Source organism: Ursus americanus, chromosome 1 (genome assembly GCF_024610735.1).
Source record: "Ursus americanus isolate L20-20 chromosome 1, mUrsAme1.1.p, whole genome shotgun sequence".
Taxonomy (NCBI): Eukaryota; Metazoa; Chordata; class Mammalia; order Carnivora; family Ursidae; genus Ursus; species Ursus americanus.
This window is the reverse complement of record NC_142127.1, coordinates 53,162,923-53,181,692: the sequence shown is the minus strand read 5'-3', so window position 1 is coordinate 53,181,692 and position 18,770 is coordinate 53,162,923. Positions and strand designations below refer to the sequence as shown.

The 18,770-nt window shown below is 40.1% G+C and overlaps 1 protein-coding gene across 3 annotated transcripts in view; it reads left to right on the top strand.

Annotated features, from left to right (window-relative positions):
* The first annotated feature begins 14,512 nt into the window (after nucleotides 1-14,512).
* The window catches only part of LNPK (lunapark, ER junction formation factor), an 81,237-nt gene continuing 76,979 nt past the window's right edge, over nucleotides 14,513-18,770 (top strand). For all 3 annotated transcript variants that reach the window (XM_045806149.2, XM_045806151.2, XM_045806150.2), the window contains exon 1: nucleotides 14,513-14,659. The gene's annotated coding sequence lies outside the window, so the exon portion shown is untranslated. The remainder of the gene's footprint in view (nucleotides 14,660-18,770) is intronic.

The window sequence follows — 18,770 nt, the reverse complement described above, 5'->3', positions numbered from 1 at the left end:
TATGGCCACTCCTGTGGCTAGCTTTCTCAGAGTAAGAATAACTTCTAGGCATACTCCCATTGCCCAATCCGACTCAGTTGGCATGGTGGCATGAAGGTGCAAGGTCAGAGGTTATCACAAAATGAGCGGGACCTGGGTATTTGGAATAAATTGTTAGTGGAGCAGACACAAGGTTTGCAATGTATGGATCCAGAAGCTAATCTGTGGAAAATTCTTTCAAACATCAGATGAGTAAAATTGTAAGTGGAGGATTGAATTCTCATTAACATCTAGTGAGATTAAAAGTTCTTTCCTATGAAAAATGTACTTGATACTGCAGCACATGCAATTATACATAATTCACATTTTTTTCTTTTTTTGATGGGAATTATGCAAAATAGTTGACCAGAATTCCTGGGGTTGTGGGGTACATCCCTGTAGCAATACTAAAATAACAAGCATTCCGTGTATTTTCTGCATTCCAATGTATTATAAGTTCTATTAGCCTAACTGGTTTATCTTATCCTGACAAAGTCTTGTGGTTTAGGAGACTAGGTATGCCAAGTTATCAGTAACACAGTGATACAGGCAGAGCACACAAGTGTTCCAGTGACAAATCTCTTGCACAGGCTCATCAAGAAACCAATGCGTGTAATAGGAGCGGTAAGTTACACATTTTCCAGCTCGTCACAATATAGTAACAAATTCAGAAATGCATTTGTATTGCTCCTTCCGATGTTTTAACTTCAGGGCTTTAAAAAGTTTTTTTGTTTTTGTTTTTTTAGAATTAATTATTCTAATATTCAAATTTATCTGGAAGAAAGTATCCTTTTGGAAGCCAAAGATTTAAATGGAAGATTCACAAAAGCCTCAAAGTATCAAAAACTATCTTGTTACATTGGGATTATCACTAAAACTGTCAAAATTGTGCAGAAAAGAAAGCATTCATGAGGGCCAGGAAAATATAGATTATTAGAATTACAAGAGAAGAGATAAAGATTATGAGAATCAAGACACTTCCAAAGAGGAAATGAAAAAAGTAGAAGAAACAGAAAATAGTAAAGCAAAATAGAATTGTGTGGTCAACAAAGGTTGGCAGCAGATTCAGGCTGATGACTTCATTGACTTTATTTCTTTTCTTGTCAGTATTTTGGAAGAAGTTTTTTTTCTTTGTAAGTTTTTATTTAAGCTCCTTAGTTAACATACAGTGTGATATTAGTTTTAGGCTTACAATATAGTAATTCAACACCTCCATACAACACCTGGTGCTCATCACAAGTGCACTCCTTAGTCCCCATCACCTACTTCACCCGCCCCCCACCCACCTCCTCTCTGGTAACCATTAGTTTATTCTCTATAGTTAAGAGTCTGTTTCTTGGTTTGCCTCTCTCCTTTTTTCCCTTTGTTTCTTAAATTCCATATATGAGTGAAATCACATGGTATTTGTCTTTCTCTGATTGACTTATTTTGCTTAGCATAATACTTTCTAGCTCCATCCATGTCATTGCAAATGGCAAGATTTCATTCTTTTTAAATGTTTTTTTATTTATTTTTATTTTTCTAAGAGAGAGAGAGAGCATGTATGTGAGTGTAGGGGTGTGGAGCAGAGGGAGTGAGAGAGAATATTTTTATTTATTTATTTATTTATTTATTTATTTATTTATTTATTATTATGTTCAATTAGCCAACATATAGTATATCATTAGTTTTTTTTAAATAATATTTTTTATTATATTATGTTAGTCACCATACAGTACATCCCTAGTTTTTGATGTAAAGCTCCATGATTCATTACTTGCATATAACACCCAGTTGCACCATGCAATACGTGCCCTCCTTAATACCCATCACCTGGCTACCCCATCCCTCGTCCCCCTCCCTTCTGTAACCCTTAGTTTGTTTCCCAGAGTCCAGAGTGTCTCATGATTTGTCTCCCTCTGTGATTTCTTCCCATCCGTTTTCCCTCCATTTTCCTGTGGTCCTCCATGCTATTCCTCATGTTCCACATAGTAGTGAGACCATATGATAATTGTCTTTCTTTGTTTGACTTATTTCACTTATATTTATCCCAAAGATACAGATGTGGTGAAAAGAAGGGGCACATGCATACCAATGTTCATAGCATCAATGCCCATAAGAGCTAAGCTGTGAAAGGAGCTGAGATGTCCTTCAACAGATGAATGGATAAAGTAGATGCGGTCCATATATACAATGGAATATTACTCAGCCATAAGAAAGGATGAATACCCACCATTTGTATCGACATGGATGGAACTGAAGAGAGATTCTTAAGCAGATTCCACTCGAATCACAGAGCCTGCCCTAGGGCTCCATTCCATGACCCTGGGATCACGAGCTGAGCCAATATCAAGAGTCGCCCAGGTGCCCAAAGACTTCATTCTTTTTTTAATGGCTGAGTAATTCCATTGTATGTATATACCACATCTCCTTTATCCATTCATCAGTCAGTGGACCCTTGGGCTGTTTCCATAGTGGGGCTATTGTAGATAACGCTGCTGTAAACATTAGGGTGCATGTATCACTTTGAATTAGTACTTTTGTATTCTTTGGGTAAATACATAGTAGTGTAATTGCTGGATCATAGGGTAGTTCTATTTTTAACTATTTGAGGAAACTCTAAATTGTTTTCCAGTGAATAGACATAAGCGACAGGTGTTGGAGGTGATGTGGAGAAAGGGGAACCCTCTTGCACTGTTGGTGGGAATGCACACTGGTGCACCCACTGTGGAAAACAGTGTGGTGGTTCCTTAAAAAGTTAAAATAGAGCTACCCTGTGATTCACTGACTTTAAAAGGACTGTGGTCTTTCATTATGGCCCGTTACAAAAAGTAATGGGATTCAATACTTTAATTAAAGACTTTTTTCCCTTCAAAATTGTGATTCTAATAATATTTATATGGAATCAAACAGAATATAAAATGGCAAAGAGATGTTTCTCAAAAGGATATTTTAAAATATTTTAAATAGTCATACTCCTGTGAGTTTAATCTAAGGCAAAAAAAGGTCATGAATGTTGTTTTGTTTGTAAATGATTTTCAACAAGACAGATCTTACTTACACTGGATGGGTTTTCAGACTTCATGAATATATTGAAAGCCCTCAAAAGCTGTGATTATTCTATGCAACAAGACAACTAGAGATAATAGAAAATGTATGCATAATGAAAGTGTTAATAAATAAACCAGACACCAAATCCTGCTCCATTGCTGTGGAGTCTAAGCTGGATGTGGCCAATACGGATTAGTCGGCCATTATTGTTCTCTGCTGCTCTGATTGAACACTCTATGTTTAGCTTTAAACTTTTTTGCCAACTGAAAACCAGCCTGAGGCTTTGTTTGACAATGGGAAATAACTTTTGGACAACAGTAACCTATGGTCGAAAACACCCATGCAGTGTTGTCCGGCAGCACGGCTGCTGTGAAAGGTGAGGAAAAGGGCTCCTAGCGTTCTTTAAAGATATTAATAAGTGGGCAGGCTGTACACCGTGTGTAGCTCAGTCCTTTAATCTGGTGAGAGAGAAAGCTGCCTCCACAGTTGTTAACCACATTGGCATTTACAACAGTTATTTTCCTTTCAGGTTCCTCTCATAAATGGAGTATTTTACATACATGTATCAACTTGGATTAAAAAAAAAGTCTAAGTAGGGGCGCCTGGGTGGCTCAGTGGTTAAGCGTTCGCCTTCGGCTGGGGTTGTGATCCCGGGGTCCTGGGATGGAGCCCTCCGTTGGGCTCCCTGCTCCGCGGGGAGCCTGCTTCTCCCTCTCCTTCTGCCTACCGCTCTCCCTCTCTGTCAAATAAATACATAAAATCAAAAAAAAAAAAAAAAGGAAATTGCCATCTTTTTTTTTTTTTAAAGATTTATTTATTTTAGAGAGAGCACATGGGGGAGAGGGCCAGAGGGAGAGTCTTAAGCAGACTTCATGCTGAGTGTGGAGCCAGATGTGGGACTCAATCCCATGACCCTGAGATCATGACCTGAGCTGAAACCAAGAGTCAGTTGCTTAACTGACTGCACCACCCAGGCGCCCCAGAAAGGCACTGCCTTTTGTCATCCTTAAATCTATTTTAAAGAACTGAAAATAATTTCAGATAAAAAATTAGTGGAATATAAAACAAAAGTAAAAAGAGGTACACAATAAAAACTATTCTGACAACAAAAAAGATTTCAAATCATCACCAAATGCGGGAATTCACTAGGAGAAAGAGATACATTTCAAACAGAAGTATCGAAAAGGCTCTGGGATTCGGATAATCCAATTAATGAGAGGAGGGAACTATATGAACACATTGAAAAAGGATTTAAGGTTTTTGTTGATTTGACTCAAAATGGTTACTCTGAAAAAAGTAATAGAAAACTCATGCCATTACAACAAGGACATCAAGGATGGGTAATAAGTGTCATTGATTAAAAGAATATTTCAGATTAATTACTGCACAAGGAAACTTGAAAGTCCCAGACGTCTATCTTATAGCACAGTCTAAAAAAGCTAACAAGGTGATAGCATTTTCTCCACATCTGACAGCCATTCTAAAAATTTATGATATTAACCCTAAGTTGAAATATTTGCATAAACTGTCAATAATGCAAAAAAGTTTTTTAATCAACGAGAAGACTGAATTATCTTTCTACTTTTTATAGAAAATGATATTCCAGGGGCACCTGGGTGGCTCAGTCGGTTAAGCGTCTTGCCTTTGGCTCAGGTCATGATCCCAGGGTCACCAGCTACCTGATTTGTCATGTGTATCATTAATATCATCAGAATGCCACCTTTTGGAATTACTGGGCACCAAGACAAGAATTTATTTTAACCTTAGTTTATATATATTTTGTTCCAGAATAAGCAAAAAATATTTTTTTCCATTGTAAGGAGAAAATGTTGCTCTCTTTTCCAATAACTAGATTGAACTCACATAAAATTGTCTAAATGGCAGGATACCCTGGGTTCTAGTTTTAAATCATGTCTTTCAGAACAAATGGTCTCTGGAATTATGTATTACTGATGACAATAAGAATCTTTACTATTAGACTTGATGAGTGTCAATATCAAAATATATTGATATTTTCAGTTATTTCACACTGGTCTGGAGCACGGGAACCACACTTAGCACACATTTGCTTTAGAAATGTGCCAGGAACAAGCCCCACTCTGCAGTGAGCAGGTGTTGAGGAGCTGCACTGCTCCTTCTGCCGTACCCCGAGCTCTTGGCTTTTGGTGCTGTGTTTTCCCTGATTTGTTGTCCCACTGCTCTGAGGTTCTATTTAGCTTGTCTACCAAATCCACCGTCAGGAGGTAGCTGAGAGTAGCTTCCAGGGCCATCTCTCTCTTGGGCATTTTTAGTCTGGATTCTAAAAGGTGAAACAATCTCAACCACAGGATTTGAGGAGTGTGACCTTCTCAGTATCATCATCAAGGCTTACTTGATGAGCCAGCAAAAATATTTTGCTTAATAAGAAAGGTATGTATTAGCCACAGTGACTTCTTTCAAGACATGTCTCTAAAGGCAAGGGAAACAGAAGCAAAAATGAACTTTTGGGACTTCATCTGGATAAGCTTTTGCACAGCAAAGGAAATAGTCAACAAAACTAAGAGGCAACCCACGGAATGGGAGAAGATATTTGCAAATGATATTACAGATGAAGGGCTGTTATCCAAGATCAATAAAGAACTCAAATTCAACACCCCAAAACAAATAATCCAGTCAATAAATGGGCAGAAGACATGAATAGACATTTCTTTTTTTTTATGAATAGACATTTCTTCAAAGAAGACATGCAAATGGCTAACACACATGAAAAAATGTTCAACATCATTAACCATCAGGGAAATTCAAATCAAAACCACATTGAGATACCACCTTACACCAGTTAGAATGGCAAAAATGGACAAGGCAGGAAACAACAAATGTTGGAGAGGATGTGGAGAAAGGGGATCCCTCTTATACTGTTGGCAGGAATGCAAGCTGGTGCAGCGACTCTGGAGGTTCCTCAAGATGTTAAAAATAGAGCTACCCTATGACCCAGTAATTGCACTACTAGGTATTTACACCAAAGATACAGTTGTAGTGAAAAGAAGGGACACATGCACCCCAATGTTCATAGCAGCAATGTCCACAATAGCCAAAGTATGGAAGGAGCTGAGATGTCCTTCAACAGATGAATGGATAAAGAAGATGTGGTCCATATATACAATGGAATGTTACTCAGCCATCAGAAAGGATGAATACCCACCATTTGCATCGACACGGATGGAACTGCAGGGGATTATGCTAAGTGAAGTAAGTGAAGCAGAGAAAGACAATTATCATATGGTGTCACTCATATGTGGAACATAAGCAATAGTGCGGAGGACCACAGGGGAAGGGAGAGAAAATAGAATGGGAAGAAATCAGAGAGGGAGTCAAACCATAAGAGACTCTGGACTCTGGGAAACAAACTGAGGATTACAGAGGGGAAGGGGGTAGGGGGTGGGGTAGCCGGGTGATGGGTATTAAGGAGGGCACGTATTGCAATGAGCACTGGGTGTTAATATGCAACTAATGAATTGTTGAACAGTACGTCAAAAACTAATGATATACTATATGTTGGCTAATTGAACATAATAAAAAATAAAAAAAAGAAAAATATTAACTTTCTTTTGTTGCCATAAGATTAAATTAGCACAACTTTAGCATCTTAACACTCATTTATTAGCTCACACTTCTGTAAGTCAGAAATCTAGGCACACTGTGACTCAGCTGGTTCTCTGCTCTGGGTTTTACAAGGTTGAAGTCAAAGTTTCGGCAGGTTGTGTACCTTTCTGGAGACTCAAGGGAGAATTTGTTTGTAGATTCATTTAGATGGTTGACAGAATTCACTTCCATGCAGTTGTACGACTGAGTTCTCAGTTTGCTTGCCAGCTGTCAGCCGGGAGAGATTCCAGAGCCTGCCTACATTCCTTGGCTCAGGCTCCTTCTCCTCCATTTGCAAAGTCAGCCACCATGGCTCAAGTCTTTCTTATGCTCTGAATCTCTGACCTCCTCTTCTGCCTCATCTTTGGCCTCAGCTTCCCTTTTCTCCCAAATCTCACTGACTGACTCTAGCTAGAGAAATTTCTCTTTGCAGGGGCTTAAGTGGTTAGATTGGGCCTACCTAGATTATTCAGGATATATTTTTTTTTAAGTAATCTCTACACCCAACGTGGGGCTTGAACTTATGATTCAGAAATCAAGAGTCAGATGCTCTACCAATTGAGCCAGCCAGGTGCCCCTATCCAGGATAATTTATAACTTTAATGATATCTGCGAATGTCCTTCACAGCAGTACCTGGATTGGTGTTTTACTGACAAACCAGGAGATGGTAATCTTGGAGGGACATCTAGGAAGGATTCTGCCTACTATAAGGTATGAGACCTATATGATGAAAACAACATTTTCTTTTGGACAATGTATAAAGACACTTGAACAAATATAGAGTTATGCCATATTCCAGGAAGGAAAGGCTCATCTGGAAGGATATTATTGCCCCTGAAATTAATACACACAACTAAAGAAAGTTTTATAAAAATCTCCTTTTTTTGGGGGGGGTTTCTTGATAATCTGATTCCAAAGATAAGAAGAATAAATGAATAAAAAAGACATTAGAGTAGGGAAAAAATTATATCCCCAAATTCATTTTATGAGGCTAATTAGTATAACTTTTATGGCCAAATCCAAAGAAGGACATTATCAGAAAGAAAAATCACAGATCAATCTCATTCTTTCTCATCTATTGGTTTGTGTCTCACAGCAACAATTCCTTTCCTCTGTCTTTATCTTCAGTTTTTCCTCTTTCCTCATTCCTTAGACAAAATATGAGAAACTCCCAGATCTTAAACAAAATATTAGCACATCAAATCCAGGAATATATAAAAAGGAAAACAGACATCATGGAACAGAGTATCAAGGTCAGAAACAAATCCACACATATATGGCTATTTACTTGGTTTATGACCATGATAGCACTGCAGGGTAGAGGAGAGAGGACTACCTGTCAATAAGTGTTGCTGGTTTGATTTTCACATTGAGGGTGGGGGTAGGGGTATGGGGACAAAAGGTGCCTTCCTTTCTCCATTAATAAAAAAGTTAATTTCAGGCCTGCTTAGAACTAAATTTGAGGGGTGCCTGGGTAGCGCAGTTGTTAAGCGTCTGCCTTCGGCTCAGGGTATGATCCCAGCGTTCTGGGATCGAGCCCCACATCAGGCTCCTCTGCTGGAAGCCTGCTTCTTTCTCTCCCACTCCCCCTGCTTGTGTTCCCTCTCTCGCTGGCTGTCTCTCTGTCAAATAAATAATTAAAATCTTAAAAAAAAAGAACTAAATTTGAAAAACAAAACTATAAAATTTTAGAAGACAATAGAAGAGACTATCTTAATGATCTTAGGGTAGGAAAAGATCTCTTAAACAGGATAAGAACACCACTACTCACAAAGGAAAAGAGTGATAAATTTGACTCCATTAAGAAATTTTCATCAAAAGACATTATTAAGATAGTGAAAAGGCAAGTCAGAATGGAAAAAGTATTTGTAGCACAGAGACTTGTTTCCACATTATGTGATCAATTAATATAAATAAATAAGAAAAAGACAAATAACCCAATATAAAGATGGGAAAACACCTGAGCAATGGGCCAGTGCTTATATGAAAAGATGCTGTTCTTCACTAAAGTAAGGGAAATGCAAAACAGTAGCATAGTAAGTACGTATTACACATCCATTGGATTGGTAAAAATTAAAATGTTGGATGATTCAAGCGTTGAGGATGGGGACCAAAAGAAATGTTTACATGTTAACTGTTGGTTATATAAACTGGTACAATTTATTTAGTATGGTCTTCAAAAGGTGAAAATAAACATGCCCTATGAATCAGGAATTCCATACCAAGGTAAAGACTATAGAAATCTGTGTTTATATGGTCCAGGATAAACATACACACACCAGCATTGTTTATAATAGCCCAAAGCTGAAAACTGCTTAAACCCATCAAGAGTAGAATAGATAAGTAAATCATGATATTTCCATGTAATAGGTAACCTACAGCAAGGAAAATGAACTAATAGACATGTCCACATGGGTGAATCTTAAAGACATCAAAACAATTCAAGACATGAAAAATACTTAACTCTATGATTCTATTTACATAGGAGTTCAAAAACAGGCATAAGCTGTATTTTTAAGAATGAGTAATTAGGAAGAAAGAATGTGAAGAAAAGCAAGAAAGTGAAAATGCTAATAATCATGATAGTGGTTATCTCTAGCCATTTGGGGGTTATAAAGGAAGAGGTACATTGGGGCCCTCTGGGGGTATTGGTAATGTTTTGCTTTTTGACCCAGTGGGGTCACATGAGTGTTTGGGTAGTACACTTCTTTTTAATGAACCTTTCTGGGTTTGCTATATTTCTCATCACAAAAAATAATTCCAATCTTCTTTCTTCCCCACACTTCCTGATTCTTCCTCTAGTTAGAAGCATCTACAGTGCCTCATAGAGTTGTTACAGCAAGACTACAAAGAGAACATACGATTTAGTTTTTAAAAACAAAAACACTTCTAAAGGAGGTTCTCAAGAATAAAAAAAGCTTTGACAAGAGTGAAACATAGCATTTGACCCTATTTCCCTTCTAGCCCTGGCCAGATTAGCTAAAAAACCTCTGAATTGGGAGGAGTACACGTAGCATAACTCTGAAGAAGATTGGGGGTGGGGCAAGACAGGGAAGGATGAGGTTTGATGGGAGTGGTGGAAAAAGAGAGCAGTGCGGTGCCGGGGTGGCTCAGTAGACTGAGCATCTGACTCTTGATATCGGCTCAGGTCATGATCTCAGGGTCGTGGGATGGAGTCCGCATTGGGCTCCATGCTCAGTGGGTAGTCTGTTTGATTCTCTCTCTCCTTCTGCCCTTCTCCCACTTGCTCTTTCTCATGCTCTATCTCAAATAAATAATAATTATAAGTTATTATTAATAAAAAGATTTTATTTATTTATTTGAGAGACAGTGAGTGCATGAGCGGGGTGAGGGACAGAGGGAGAGGAAGAAGCAGACTTCCTGATAAGCAGGGATCCTGACGCAGAGCTTGATCCCAGGACCCTGGGACGACCTGAGCCGAAGGCAGACACTTACCTGAATGAGTCACCCAGGCACCCCTAAAATCTTAAAAAAAAAAGAAGACAAAGACAAGAGAAAGAGCGTCAGAGTTAGTGGAGCGCCATTTTGGTGGACACGACAGGAAGCCTGGGCTGAGCAGGAAGGCTGTCATCATAGCAGCCTGCAAGGGCTGCCTGCCGCCTACGTACACATCACCCAGCAAAGAACTTTCCTCTGAACTGCCTGGTGGAGAGCCTAGGCCAACTCTGCCAGGGATGGAGGGTGAAACTTTAGACCATCTGGCACTGTAGTAGCTCCCTCCTTCCGTTCCTCTCATTCCTTCTACCCCTAGGGATTTTAATAGGCAAGGCCCAAGAATCTATGTTTTAATAAGTGCCTCGCTAACTCTTAATGCAGGTGGCCTCTGGCAGTGAGTACCATTGCTCAGAGAAACTCCCTGATAAGAAGAATCACCAGAGGCACTTGTTAAAAATCCAAATTTCTGGGCTCCGTACCAGACATGTGGAATCAGAATCTCCAGGGAAGGGGCCTGAGAATGTGTTTTTTTTTTTTTTAACCAAGGCCCAGGTGATTCAAGGGAATTCTGGGAAAAAGCTTTGAAGACTTCCACTTTTTATTTTGTTTTCCAGAGTGTATTTAAAAACAAAACATTTATAATAAGTAATATTTTTTCTTGCATTTTGAAAAAATAAGTACCTTGTTGAAAAGGAAAGATTACAACCTGTAAAATGTATCTTTTTCTCTAGCCCAGATTTCTCAGTGCTGGACAACAGATCTATTTACATGTCATCTCTCCTAAAGTCACAAACACATCTTAAACTCAACATGTTCAAATTGAAATCACCAGCTTCCCTCAAACCCAACTTTCTTCCAGTGTTCACACATCTCAGTGATAGCATTACTATCCACCCACCGTGACTACCAGAGAGCCCGTCATCTCAAATTCCTTCTTCTCCTTCAATCCCATCCACCTCATTGATGTGGGAAACAAAAGCAGAAGAATAATTAAATTTCCTTACTAATTATAGCCCATTGACAAGCCCTTGAAACAGGCAGAGTGACCTTCCTCTGGGAGCTCAGCTGCCTCAATGTTGACACTTTGCTAAGGGCAAAAGGCAATCTTAGCCTGACTCCCCCAGGATCCTGTGAGTATACTTTAAAAATACAGAAATTCCTTTGGAAACTTCCTTTATCTCTAACCCCCAACATATATGTTAGCAATCATTCTCCAAGCATATGGCCCACATAAACATCTAAAGTGTCTCATGACTGAGTTTTTACTAAATAGTAATAAATGACCCTTTCCTAACAATAGCTAGCCCCCTCAGGATCCTGGAAACCTTGTTTCCAAAATGCCTTGAAGGCTTATGTTGTCCCTATTCCCCTCCCAACTTGAAAGTATATAATCAGCTACTCCTTACAACCCCCCTCTAGCTCTTTCTGCCCATGGGTCCTGTCCCAGTGCTTTAACAAAACCACATTTTTGAACTGAAGACAGTTCAAGAATTCTGTCTTGACCATTTGCTCCTAACCCCCAACATTACCATGTCACCCACCATATCTAAATCCATCACCCAAATCTCCCATTTTGCTTCCTAAATTGTTCCAATCTCCCCACTTCTCCATCTCCGTGTTCCCATTCTAATCCATTTGAAATACCACCAACACTACCACCCGTAGACCCTAATTGGCCCTGTTTATATTCCCACATTGCAGTTGGAATGAGCTTTTCAAAACACAGATCTGATCCGGTTAAATCCCTTCTCTGCTTCTCAAGAAAAACATGAAGTTTCTCAGTATGGCCAGCAAGGTCTGGTCTCCAGCTTCATACGGTAGCGCTCTCTCTGCGCTCCCTGCTCTAGCCACATTGGTCTTTCTGTCCCTCAGGCTTTCAGTGTTCCCCCCTGACAAAAGGTCTTTAGACATGATGTTCTCTGTTTCCTTTTCTCCTTTTTTCAGTATTTCATCCTTCAGATCTCCATTTCAGTATGACTTCCTCAAGGAAGTTTTCCCTAACCTTCCTGACCAATTCAGTGAATGACGCTACTATAAGCTCTCACAGCACCTATCTCTTGAAACTTTCATTTATTCCTTTAAATAAATGTGGTTTACTTATTTGTCGAATTAGACCTTTTAGCATTCCTTTGACTAGAGTAGTTTGTTCCTTTCTCATCTTCTCTGGTGTTTTTCTGATTTCACTTTCTTAGAATCTCTCACAGGACAATTTTAGGATTAGTAGGGAATAATTCCTTAACATTTGGATTCAGCTAATACACCACCTTCGTTGGCTTTCCCATATCCCCTCTGGCTGCTGCTGCTTTATCATTTTTCAATCTCTTGAACATCGTAGTACTTATTTACCCTATATTTTTTGTTTACTTGAAGGTTTCTCTCACTAGTGTCAGTTGCTTTAGGGCAGCTGTTTATCTCTGTATCCTTAACCTTAACACAGGGTTTTGTTCTCAATAAATATTCGGTCTTCCGTCACTGCCTAACAAACTCTTACCGCTTAATATAAAGGAAGCAGTGGTATAGTGTTACCTTCAACAATATACATATTTCTATTCAATTTCCTTGTTTGAAAAATGATACTTACCTTAAAAAGTTGTTTGATTAAAAGAGTTAATGATTTAATACATCTCACCCTCCCCTTGCCAGGCCCAGTCTCTCCTCTTTTGGAGCTATTACGTATGGAATTTGTTTCAGGATTAGGTTTTTGGGATGTCTGGCAGCTGGCTAGTTCTTCGTCTCCCTCCTCCTGTTTTTTTCCCCCTTTACAACAGACCTTGATGGCCCAGTTAAAACTAGAGAACAAATCATTAGCAAGTGGAAAACATTTCTTCCCTGTTCTCTTAGGAAAAGATATTCCTGAGGTGAGGAGACATATTTGCATTAACTGCACAGGCCTTTTAAAAATATATATTTTGAGGGGTGCCTAAGTGGCTCAGTCCGTTAAGCGTCCTGCCTTCAGCTGGGGTCGTGATCCCAGGGTCCGAGGATGAAGCCTTCTGTCGGGCTCCCTGCTCTGTGGGGAGTCTGCTTCTCCCTCTCAGTGTGCACACTTGCTCTATCTCTCTATCTCAAATAAATAAACATCTTTTAAAAATATACTTTGAAACAGCAAAGGATGAAAAATGAAATGGTTAAATTTCATATTGAAATAGATGAAACGTTTCATTTCCTATTTTCTTCTAGATTGGTAAAGGATCTGACCCAGAGTACACAAGAAGTAAACTTTGGTCCCCTTCCCTTCATCCCTTCAAGCTCACAAAGCTGTAAGTTAAGATTTTAACAGTGAGGACAAGCAACTCCACAGTGAATTATCTGGTAGCTTCTGGTATAATATATTATGTTTACCGACTAGATCCTATGCTCAGTTTCATACTTTACCTCTTTGCTTTGTCGAAGTTTAAATGTAGCACGTTAAAACAACGACGCTCTTTAAAAATTACGGAAAACATTACTTTAAAACGTGTATGTAATTGAATAAAATAGAAAAACCCCATGAAAAATGTTTGCACAAAGGGTTAAATATCACAGAGGTAAAACATGACCAGCGTTTCAACCCTTCTCTTGCTTTTCAACCCTTCTCTACTGTTTACCTCGTGTGGTTCAAGTATCTTTTGTTATTTAGACTTGTCATTTCCAGTTGACTAGGAAATTGAACGCTCTCTAGTCAATGATTTCAAATCTGAGGTGAACGCAGCCTGCGTGGTTTATTCGTGGGCCCACGTATCAGGACTTGTGAAGAGAGTATTCTTGAGTTCAGAGTTTTAAGATAGAAAACCCGGCTTATGTTCTCCACGGGTTTGAAATCAACATCATCTGGCATTTGAAGCTTACCACACACGGGTGACGTAAGCGTCCTGTCATCAAATGACCCTTTTTGACGTCCACGAGTGATTAAATGCCTCAAGCACTCCTGGAGTCTAGGCTGAATTTTCTCTGTTGGCTTGTTTGGGAACTGGCCTCTTTTAAGCTGTGTGGTGGTACTAACTTGTTCTGCTGCGGGCTGAATGACAGCTGATCCTGGGACTCTTTAAGGCGGAGTCCTTGCCAGCCGCACCTATCTCCACCCTCAACCCTACTCCTCTCTCTTCGGCGGTCTAGGACCACCAGGATCAATTTCGGGGTTTTCATTCTCCAGGGAGAGTTGGCAGACAGGCTTGAAAAGAATAAGAGGAGGCAGATGAAAAGAAGTAACTGTAGTGGTAAGACTCATAATAAATGGCAGTACACCCCTGAGATGCGACGATGAACACCCTACTGAGCCGCGGAAGCCAGAGGCACAGGCGCCCTCCGGCCAACCGCCCGATTGGCCCGCCCCAACTGCCCGCCCCGGTCACAGTCACGTGACTGGGGAGCGGCGCGCGCCGGCCCTGTCTCGGATTGGCAGGCGGCGGGAGCGCGGGGTTTGATGGGTAGGAGTTGGCCGGGCCCATCGCTCTGTCAGTGGCGGCTGCTGCCTGCTCCGGAGGGAGGGTGCGCGGTGGCCGCCGAAGCTGGCAGACGTGGACGCAAGCGCCGGGCTTTGCCCGCTTCTTGCAGGTAAAACGCTCAAAATCAGGGCGGTTGGGAGGGCTCGCTGAGCTTTTTTCTGGGAAATACGCTCCCGGTTTCCCTGCTTGCCTCTCCCAGGCGCCCCCGCCCCGTTCCAAGTGGCCTGAGAGCTCTACGGCGGTGGCTAGTCAGACTCCCACCGGGCTGCGCGCTAACTAACCTCGCCTCCTGCGCCCCTTGATTTCCCAGCAAAGTGCCAAGGGTGACTCTGGAGTAGTAGAGAATCCTTTCGGCACCCCCCCCCCCCCGCCCTCTCCTCCCTCCCCGCAAAGGGGAGGTGGTTTCCCAGCCTGGTTCTCGGAGAGTCCTGGGGGTGACTGGGTTGAGCTGAGCATCGGCTCTTTGGCCCACCTATGTCGAGACGAAGGGTCAGAAGGTTCAACGCTAAGCTGTCCCTTCGAGTGTTTTGTCCATCTCTTTTTGTCCGAGTTGTGCGGAGGCGCCAGGAATTGGACAGATCGGGAGGGACCGAAAACTGTCAGTGTCATGCTGCTCGGCCCAGGCATGTGGGCGTGGATTACGTGCTGCTTAGAGAAGCCTGTCTACGACCGTTGTCCTTATTTGAGGGAAGGTGGGCGGTGTAAGGGGTGGAGGGAAGGGCGAGGTTGCGTAGGTGTCTTAGGCACTTCCCGGGGAGAAGAGCAAATCTAAACTACATCAATAGTTTAATTCTTTGGGGGCGCCTGGCTGGCTCGGTTGGTGGAGCATGCGACTCTTGATCTGGGGGTTGTGAGTTCGCCCTCAATGGGTGTAGAGATTACTTAAAAATAAAATCTTTTAAGAATTCTTTAATATTGTGTATGGGGATTGAGAGAGTTGGTATTAGTGAACTCAGTTTTGCTGATGGTGCCCTCATAGTAATAAAACCGGTGACTCACTGAGTTTTCCATGTTCCGCTTTTCCCAGTTGGCATCTGGTTTATGTCAGTTGTTTTCTCCTATCTCTTTGGCCTGGGTGTCACCGTTAATGTAACTGACCCTGTTCAACAGCAGTGTGTGTGCATGTGAGTAAGCTTGGCTTCAGGCATGTGTTCAAACTGGCAGGGAATGATAATCTCTTGTTCTCAACAGCCCCCATAGTTCCATTTTAGGAACAAGTTGATTTTGAACACGTTTTAAAAAACAAGAGTGGTGCATTTAAAATTAGAATTTTAAGTTTCTCTGTCACCTCTTAAGATCAGCCCACCACTGTTAATAAATTTACATTGTTTACATATTATTAACTTGACAGAATCTAAGAAGCTATATGGCTATCAACCAGGTATGATTTAATATAGAGATCTTTCTACTTAAATAGTCATTTCTTGGTAGTGTTTAGTTCAGAATGAACATCAATTTACCATGAAGACATTAGTCAGCATATAATAAAAGTGCTTTTAGAGGTGTACTTCTTTTCAGTAATTTTATTTTTGAGCAATAAATGTGGTGATTTGGGATATTTCAGAATTGCCTTTTCAGTTAGGATATTTGAAAGAGTCCTAAAACAAATCACTCTTAATCTTAAATTGAATAATACAATAGAAAGGCACTGTTGATGATGACTGAATAGTTTGCACTTAGGTTTGGAAATTGATAAACATAAAAGTTGACTTTCTTTGATGTTAAAGGCCTGCAACATTATTTTAATGGAAGAGTCAGCAGAGTATTTTATTTTTTAATACTAGAGCGATTGAAGGCAATACAATTTGAGTTAAAATACAAACTGTAATTTATTTTTCCAATTTAAAAATTATGCAAATAGGTACCATATAAGAAGTTAGAAAGGTGCCTAAGGAGTATTGTCTGTACTACATGTGCTTCCTGGTAATAGTAATAATAATGGCTATAATTTATTATGTGCGCACTACTTGTTGGACACTGTGCCAAGTGATATATAATTTCATTTAGTTCTTACAGTAGTTCTGTGAAGTGTAGGTATTTTCACCACTACATAAATGTGGAAACTGAGGGTAGAGAGTTTAATTTACCCAAGATCGCATTGTTGGTATGCAGCTGAGCCATACTTTGATCCAGACCTTTTTTACTCCATTATTTTTTTTTTTAAAGATTTATTTATTTTAGAGAGAGAGCGGGGTGCAGGGTTGGGTGAGGAGCAAAGGGAGAGAGAATCTTTTTTTTTTTTTTTTTTAAAGATTTTATTTATTTATTTGACAGAGATAGACACAGCCAGCGAGAGAGGGAACACAAGCAGGGGGAGTGGGAGAGGAAGAAGCAGGCTCATAGCAGAGGAGCCTGATGTGGGGCTCGATCCCATAATGCCGGGATCACGCCCTGAGCCGAAGGCAGGCGTTTAACCGCTGTGCCACCCAGGCGCCCCAGGGAGAGAGAATCTTAAGCAGATTCTGCACTGAGCACCAATCCCCACGCGGGCTCGATCTCATGACCCTGAGATCACGATCCCCCCCCCCCCCCCCGCCAAACCAAGAGTCAGATGCTCAACCGACTATGCCTCCCAGGTGCCCCTCCATTATTTTAATATGACTTGAAGTGAGCTGAAAATTTAAGTTTGATGTGACCCAAGATTTTAAATTCTGACACCAAAACCTGAGTGTGAATATCAGTTAGTAGGAAGCATTGAAATAATATGGTGGGCATTATTATTTATTGAAAAACACATTAGATGCATCCGGCTCTTAAGGTCATGTCAGGTGCCATTGTGATATCAGAGTGGATAGAGACTGTACACATTCATGGAAGAGTTCTTGGGGACAAGCCACTTGAGCTTGAGCAATCTGTTCACTCAAGGGCAAACATTGATTTATGCTTCAGAAAGTAATGCTAGTTACTTGCTTCCCATATGTTTTGCATGTGTTGGAAGAGAAGGACTAGGAAACGGCAATGACCACAGCAGTAAAAACAATTCGTATTGAGAGAGAGAGCGCCAAATCCTAACCACTAGACCACCAGGGAAGACGCCATATTGAGAAATTAGTTATGTGTCAGGCACTGCTGTGAATGCTTTCAAATGCATTATGTCGTTTAAGCCTTTCAGCATTTAAGAGGGTCCTTAACTATCCCTCTTTTCCAGATGAAGATATTGAGTAACTGAGAGGTTAAGTAACTTATTTGCCCAAGGTTTCATAGTAAGTAATGAGCCACAGGAATTGGAGTTAAGATGTTTGTGTGGCAAGGAGAGAAAAGGTGTTTGAAAATAGAAGAGGTATGAAATTGAAGCTATATAGAAAGAGTTGATTTATTTAATTTTGTTATACTTTCATAGCTGTTGGAAAGTACCACCATTACATGAGTATTGTAGCAAATCAGCTTCTTTAACAAATACTGGAATTTGGAATTTTAAGAAAATTGCTGGAACAATGAGGGTTAACTCGTTCTTTGATTATGATCCTGAAAGCATAGATAGGCATTTAATGACTATTTACGCTAATGTTGTTTTAGAGGACAAGTTTTAAAGCATAATACTCTGCATAATAATACTCTGCTTCAGGGATCTTAAAGGCTAAGCCATAGTTTGATTCATTAACATCAAAACAATTCTCCCAGCAAATAATTGATGTCAAGGTTGGTATTAATTGCAATATGATGCATATATTTTATATTACACTTTAAAAGTGATGTGCAGTAAACAAGTAAAGACAGTACTTGGAGACTTTCAGTACCAGTTCTGCCCCTTGCTTGTGCTAGCTGCCAAAATGATTTGGCAAATCATTTAGCTTCTCTTCCATGCAGATTTAAGCATTCAGATTTAATCAAATGAAGGAATTGGGCCACATGATACACTGTCTCTTGTGTTTATAACTTACTTTCCACTTCAGTAGCTCTGTTTACCAGCTATTTGAGAATGTCCGAGGTACTTTCATATATTTAATATATAAATATTCCAATCTAATTTATATAAAGCAGACTTTATTTTTGATTTAGTGTTATTGGGAATAACTATTTGCTACATAAAAAGTCACAACTAAAATGCTGTGTTTGGTTATGCTACTTAATATTTTTGGGAGCAAATTACTTCACTTCCCTAGCCTCAGTTTCTGACATTTATAAAATGGGATGATAATAGTATCTAAATAATAAAATTCATGTGAAGCATTTGTTTTAGGGCCTCTAGAGATAAAGTGTTTATCAAATATTTAACTGGT